At 51.0% G+C, this 6771-nt stretch overlaps 1 long non-coding RNA gene across 1 annotated transcript; it reads left to right on the forward strand.

Moving 5' to 3' along the window:
• The first annotated feature begins 410 nt into the window (after positions 1-410).
• Positions 411-5912, forward strand: LOC134473913 (uncharacterized). Its single transcript, XR_010044396.1, has 5 exons — positions 411-542; positions 1524-1627; positions 1715-1887; positions 2037-2213; positions 5749-5912. It is a non-coding gene; the product is annotated as an uncharacterized LOC134473913 (long non-coding RNA).
• The last annotated feature ends 859 nt before the right edge of the window (positions 5913-6771 follow it).

A 6771-nucleotide genomic window follows, 5' to 3' on the forward strand; every position in this document is an offset into this window, starting at 1 on the left:
CTATGATGCTCTTTCACCAAATAACCCGATTCCTTCCATCTTCTGTCACTTCAATTGGTTGGCTTTTTAAGACATCCTTTTAATGGCTTTTTGTAATTTAGTTCAACATTTTCCAAGCAACTGGTCCGTACTAAACACTGGAGTGGTGTGAGAAAATCCATGAGGCCTGAGAGGGGAGACAGCAGGCATATGGGGGAAGGAGGCCAGGGTCTCAGGAAAGCTTAGGGGAGGGCAGGGAGGTGACCCCACCACTCCCTCCAGGCCAGAGGGCTCCACAAGTAAACTCTGAGAAAAAGTCCATTTCCTCTGAGAAGTGCTAGAATATAATACGGTTTTCTCTTTCAGCACTAAGGATTGAACCCAGGAGTGCTGAGTTACATCCCTGGCCATTCCTATGTTTTAATATTGAGACAGAGTCTAAATTTCCTAGGCACCTGGCTCACCTGTAACCTCTAAGAACCAGGCTGGCCTTGAAGTCACTATGGAGCCCAGCTGGCCTCAAGCCCCTCTCCTGCCTCAGCCTCCAAGTGATGGGATTACAAGTGAGTACCACCACACCTGGCTAAGTAATCATTTCCAATAAGCTGAACACTGCACTAGATGATTTCAACATAATATTTTCATTCTTTGCCTGTCTTTTGAGACAGTGTCTCACTATGTGGTCCAGGCCAGCCTCAGACTTGCGGTTTTTCTATCTCATCCATCTCAGCAGCTGGGATTAAACCCAGCTTGGCTCATTTCATTCTTACAACAAACTTCTGAGTAAGTGTTAAGTCAATTTTACAGATGAACAAAATGAAGTTCACTGTGCTTAAAGCCACACATAGGGTAGATTTGAGATTCAAATTTAAGTCTGCCTGACCCAAAGCCCACGATATTTCCACCAGCCAGCAAACTGTAAGGGCACAACTAGCCAAGACTTTTATATTCCTTAGGGTCAGGGCCCTGCTGATTTTTCTGAGTTCACCTGGTCCTGCCCCTAGGCCACAGGAGGCTACTTTAAGACCGGCAGCCCCTTGCAGGAGGTGCTGTCCATTCATTTTTAATAGCCCAGCTGCTGTGATCATCCTGCCTCTCCATGGACTGCCCAGGAGTTTCTCTGCAACCCAGCCCTCTCACCGTGTTTGGGGCTGTCAATGTTTAATAGCATCGAGGATCTGATCTCAGTTACCCAAGTCGTTTAGATTACTCCTGTGCAGGAACCCAGGGGGCAGGGTGGGGGAGGCATCGGTGATGGAGCCAGAGGAGTCATTACTCTCTTCCCCAAGGGAGGAGAGACTAGGAAGTGAGCCTGGGAGGACACACTGGGAGGAGCAGAGAGCCAAGTGCATGTTTCCGTGGCTCCAGCTACCTTCTCCTCTTCCCTGCCACCTCCAGTGATGCCCAATGCACACAGTCCCTGCCCTCCTGGGATACCCTGACCCCCAGGAGAGGTGATGTGTGGATGAATTTCTGTGGGTCTCAAACATACAATGTATTACCAAAACATGAATAAATATTTAAATTAAAACTTTCTACTACAGTAAAGGACACATTGCTGTTAATGACCCTCAAGGCACCCCTCACGTCCAACACATGTACCTATCATTCTTGCCGCTTTCTGGAGCAGTTCTGGAAGTCCGCTTTGGTGAGTGAGTTTAGTCACATAGTTGTAGCTGCCTTGATGTCCTGAATGCATTCAAAATGTTTACCTTTCATCGTCCTTTTGGAGCAGCCAGATGTTACTGAGTGCCAGAGCTGGTGAAGAAGGTGGCTGAGCACACACAGTGACAATTTCACCAGCGACTCTGTCGGACACAATGGGAAGCACCATCACTGATCACATCTCCTAAAGATGCCTGTGGAAGGGGACTTCAGAACTGCTTCAGAAGTGGCACGAATGATGGGGTAAGAGTGTGTGAATTAATAGCATGTCTTTTGTTGTAATGCATTTTTTAAAATTTAAACATTCATTATATATTTTGATCAGCCCTTGTGGATATCGTTGGAGTCTAATCTGCTGTCCTCCGAGCTTACAAATCTTTGCTTAATTTCAGGTGTGTAAACACAGCAGTACTTGTGCCTCTTAACAAGGACCTAGAGTGTTCCGAGGGACAGGGGTATGCTGCAGAGGTCACACCATACAGCTGGTACCAGCCCGCCACAGCTCCGGAGAGCTGGGTGTTTCCACACTCTGAAGAGTCCTGGCTCTGAATACCCGAGGGGAAGAACAGGTACTTGCTTCGGAGCCCTGGGAATGCCTGAAGCACACAGTCAAGTTCTATTTGGGGAGTAGGACGTCACCGTCCCAGGGCAGAGGTCACTCGGTTGTTATTTCTGGACCTTATCTAAGATTCAGCCTCTGAGCTGAGACAGAGGCTGGTAGACTTGCTGCTTTCCCAGATTCCCCTCTGTCTTTCTTACATTCTGTCACAGCTCCCTGGGCTTACACCTCCTCTCTGTCCAGGAGCACCAGGAGGGACCCTGGGTCTCACGTGTCGCTCACAGCTGGGACCCTAGAGGCAGAGGGAGGGGCTTGGAGCAGGACAGAGGGCTCCCACCAGTGCTGAAGGACCCAGATAGGTTTTTAGCCAGGATGTCAGGATGACAGATACCACCTCACCCATGAGGCACAGTGGGGGAAGTTAAAGGGAACAGGGCTGGGTCCTTTCCCAGAAGACTTCTACAGATGGGACGAAGGCAAGGTGATTTCTCTTTATTTCATGCCTGGTTCAAATAGAAAAAAAGGCTGTCCGAAGGGACCAAAATGACCAGCACCTCAGACTAGTGATTACAAAGCAGACGCCAGCCTGGACTCCTGGGCTGGATTTTGCTGGTTGGACTTGTAGAGACTAGACAATGCTGATGATCAGCTCTGAGGCCCATGGAACTGGAGGCCAGTGGTGTCAGGATTGGGCAGGGTGGGGGTGGTGCCAGGTCTCTGCCCTCAGAAGCGCACAGTGCCCTGTGCATCCACTGCTGCAAAGTCCTCTTCCTTTACTCCAAACACTCGGAACAGAAGTAATCATAGTCTCTGCTTTGGAGAGTTTTAGAGGGTTAAGTGGGCTACCCAGGATGTTGAGGACAGTACTGAGGAAAGCAAGCACTCAGTGTCAGCACTCCTTCCGGGGGCTAGCAGTAGAGGTCAGTAGGTAGCTTGGCGCTAACGTCGAGCCCACTGCTGGCCAGTTCCTCATCCATGGTCAGTCCCTGGGGAATGGGCAGAGCGGCACACTAAAGGAAAGCCCTCTGCAGGCCTCCCTGTCACTCAGTCTGGGGCCTCTGAGTGTCCCTTGAGGGCAGGGCTAATGTTTCCCTCCTTAACAAGCTCTCATCCAAGAAGGCCTTGGGACAGGATTCACTCCTGGGCAACCGTGGGCAGAGAGTGCATTGTGTGCCGGACATGGTTCTAGGCTCTGGGAATGCATCAGTGAATAAACCTGAAAACCCACTCCCTGGGAGCCTGGCTTCAGTGTGGACAGGCGGGTCTGATGCTAAGCAGGACCTGTAAGTGTGGTGGGTACATCCCATGTCAAAGTGCTCAGTGCCAAAGAGGATCAGTGCTAGGGTGGGGCCTGAGGTAGTGACAGGGGTGGCTGAAACATGAGCAGGTCATAAGCTGCCCGGAGCAGGTCGCCGGCTGGGGAACAGCTCTTGTTTAGTGCAACCAAGCAAATCCAGGTGGATCTGGGTATTCAGGTGCCCAGGTTCCAGGTCTGAGTCACACCGGAAGTATGAGGCCAAGGACCTCCATGGGGAAGCATTGCTTTTCGGAGAAACCAGGTCTCAGGAGGGTAACACTGATTTTCCCCCTGTGGGAACCCCAAGAACACTGGACCAGGGGCAGCTGGGCAGTGTCACCAGCCTCCCAGCTTGGGGACCTCCACCGACTTTCTGGGTGGAAGCCAGGAGAAAGAAGCACTGGAGTCACCAGCCAGGCCTCCACGGTAGGCAGCTGGGCCAGGGCTGGAGAAGGCGGGAATCCAGACCCGGGAGAAGCAGGGCCGTGTTCTGCCCCTGAGTCAGTTCTAAGTGCCCAAGGCCAGTGAGGCCGCCTGAGGCTTTGGAGGGTACCGCTTCAGAAGTGACTGCAGTCTGAGCCCTTCCCAGGGCGCCAGAGCACTGGACACCAACCTCCTATACAGAGGGGAAATGGACTCTTCCAAAGCTTTCCAGAGCTCATCCACTCAAAGAGGTGTTTCCCGGGCACTTGTTTAAGTCAGGCCTGAAAGTGTAGGGGTGAACAGGATATGTAAACCTCCACTCCTTCGGAGCTCATGTTCTGTTGTGGGGATGGAGATCAAACAGGATAAACCACAAACCTGTGCCTCTATTAATGACGAGGGATAAAATGAGAGCATAAAGCAGAGATGGAGGATGCCAACAGTGAGCGTACACCAGAAATTCAAATAAAGTGGCCAGGGAGGGCTGCACGGAGAAGGCAGCCTTCGAGCGGAGACCAGACATGTGGATTCTGAAAGAATAGAGTAGGGCATAGCGGTGCATGCCTAATAATTCCAGCATCTGTAGGCTGAGGCAGGAGAATTCAAGTTGGAGTCCAGCTGGGCTGACTCAAAAATTTTAAAATTCAGTGTGAAGGCTCTATTTCTAGTACCAAAAAAAAAAAAAAAAAAAAAAAAAAAAAGAATAGAATTCCGGGCAAGCTGGTTAGCAGCTGGGATGTAAGACACGATTGGCTGTTTTACAGGAGGGCCTGTAGGACCCCAGCGTCTCTAAGACAGCGGAGCCTGAGGCCCTGCAGCTCCGCTGTGGAGACCCTGTCCACTCAGCTCTCCCCAGCTCCACTGTCCCAAGAGGCCAGTGGCAAGGAGGGGTGAGTGCAGAACTGGAAATGCCAGGGCAACCACTGTAGGCTTCCAAGGAGCTGTGGGGAGATCAGATCAGCCCCTTTCTTCTGAGGGGCACTGAGTGTGAAGTTCCTCTGTGTGCAGGTGCTGCTCCTGGGAGACCGGCTGGGGATGGTACTTGTTTCCAGGCAGCACTGGGCCTGTGCATGCTGGAGTCTCCCTTGTACCCTGAGGGTGTCTTGCTGGGATCTCTGAGCTGCTTTTGGCGCCTGTCTCCTCCTCCCCCATCACACAGGGCGTTGGCCCCAGCTGGCAGGCAGGATCTGGGCAGCCAGGACCCCCAGTTCTGTCGCTGCTGTGAGTCCTCTTCGCACTGTGCTGGAAGGAAGAGAGTTTAGCCAGACAGGAAGCGACCCTGAGACCCAAGGGCCCACTGACTCCTCAGTGGGGTGCGAGGGGGAGGTTTACTGGAAAACCCCATCCATCTCCACCAGCTCACAGACCACTGAGGTCAGAGGCAGCAGAGAGATGAAACGATGACTCTCATCCTGTCCAGCTCTGTGGTCCTTCAGGTCACATTAATGCAAGGAGAGAGACAGAGAATGACAGAAGGAAAAAGTACACATATGCACATACACACAGGTCCCTGTGCAGGCTCTGTGTATGTCTTCCTTATTTTTCTTGTTACTGAGACCAAATATCTGACATCCAAAATTAAAGGGGAAAAGGTTTCAGTGGCTCACAGATGTAGAGGCTTCAGTGCGTAACCACTGGCTCCAAGGCAGGGTGCACGGCAGAGAGGCACCACAGAGGAGAAACAAGGGCAGCAGATAGCAAAGCAACAAGGGGGTGGCCTTACAGCATTTTTCTGTTCCTTTTATGCTCTATCTAGGCTACCGGCATTAGGGAAGCCCAAAACAATCAGTGGACCGATTTAGTAATCACACGCTTTTCATCCCAGCATGGCACCATGAATCCACCTACACTCAGATCCAGCCCCCTCTGAAAAAGCACCACCAATGACTGAATGAGGCCTCGGGGGGACATCTAGACATGAGCCGTGACAGTGTGTACAGGGCACCTCACTGATGTAAGTACTCACCACGAGCCTGATCCTGCAGGAGCCCCAACCTCGGCTTGTGAAGCTAACTTTTTTGTTGTTATTAGTACAGAAAGATGTAGTTTGTTTTGGTGAACCAGCATAATCATTTAATATATTGCAATCTTTTTCTATCCCGTTACTCCCGCTCCTCACCTGCACTTTTGAGGAATTTGTTTACATTATCAGTACACTGTAGTTACTCACTCAGACAAGTTCTCTGAATTGAAGTTAATGAAACCCAGCACCAGGGTTGGGATTATAAAACAGTTGTGAGATGTGTCATGCTTCAAATGCATCCTTTTTCTTTTGTCTGGTGCTTACCTGTAGTTCAGCTACTCAGGAGGCTCAGGCAGGAGGATTGCATGAGAGTTCGTAACAAACCTGAGCAAAATAGTGAGCCCCACCCACCCCAACCACCAAAATACAAACCAAAACAAAAAACAAGCAAGCTTGGGTCAACTATAACTCTGCAACCCTGTGGGTAATTCACCCCAGTTGACTCGTGAGGAAACTGGACCGTATAAGGCTAGAAATCATGCTCAAGATGACACACCCATCTTTTGGGCAGTAAAGTATGCAAAGAATGGACCCAGCATGCCGATTGCACCCAGCCTCGGGAGAAGACTGTCAGTAATGTGGCAGCGCATGGGCTTTCTGGGCATCTGAATGTGCAGACTGTGGTCAGCAGGGCTCAAGGGAATGATCAGGACTTGTGAGAGGACCCCATGCTGGCGGAGCAGAGAATGCGCTTACCAGTCAGTGATCAGTCATTGTGAACCTGCTTTCTGCAGACAGGGAAGTCACCTGCTGCCTGCCGTGAAAGTTACCCTTGATCCACATCTGCCCTCACCCGGTCGGTGTCCATGAAATCCTCTCTTGCTC

Source organism: Cavia porcellus, unplaced genomic scaffold (assembly GCF_034190915.1).
Source record: "Cavia porcellus strain 051 isolate PalLab524CR breed Dunkin Hartley unplaced genomic scaffold, mCavPor4.1 scaffold_29, whole genome shotgun sequence".
Taxonomy (NCBI): domain Eukaryota; kingdom Metazoa; phylum Chordata; class Mammalia; order Rodentia; family Caviidae; genus Cavia; species Cavia porcellus.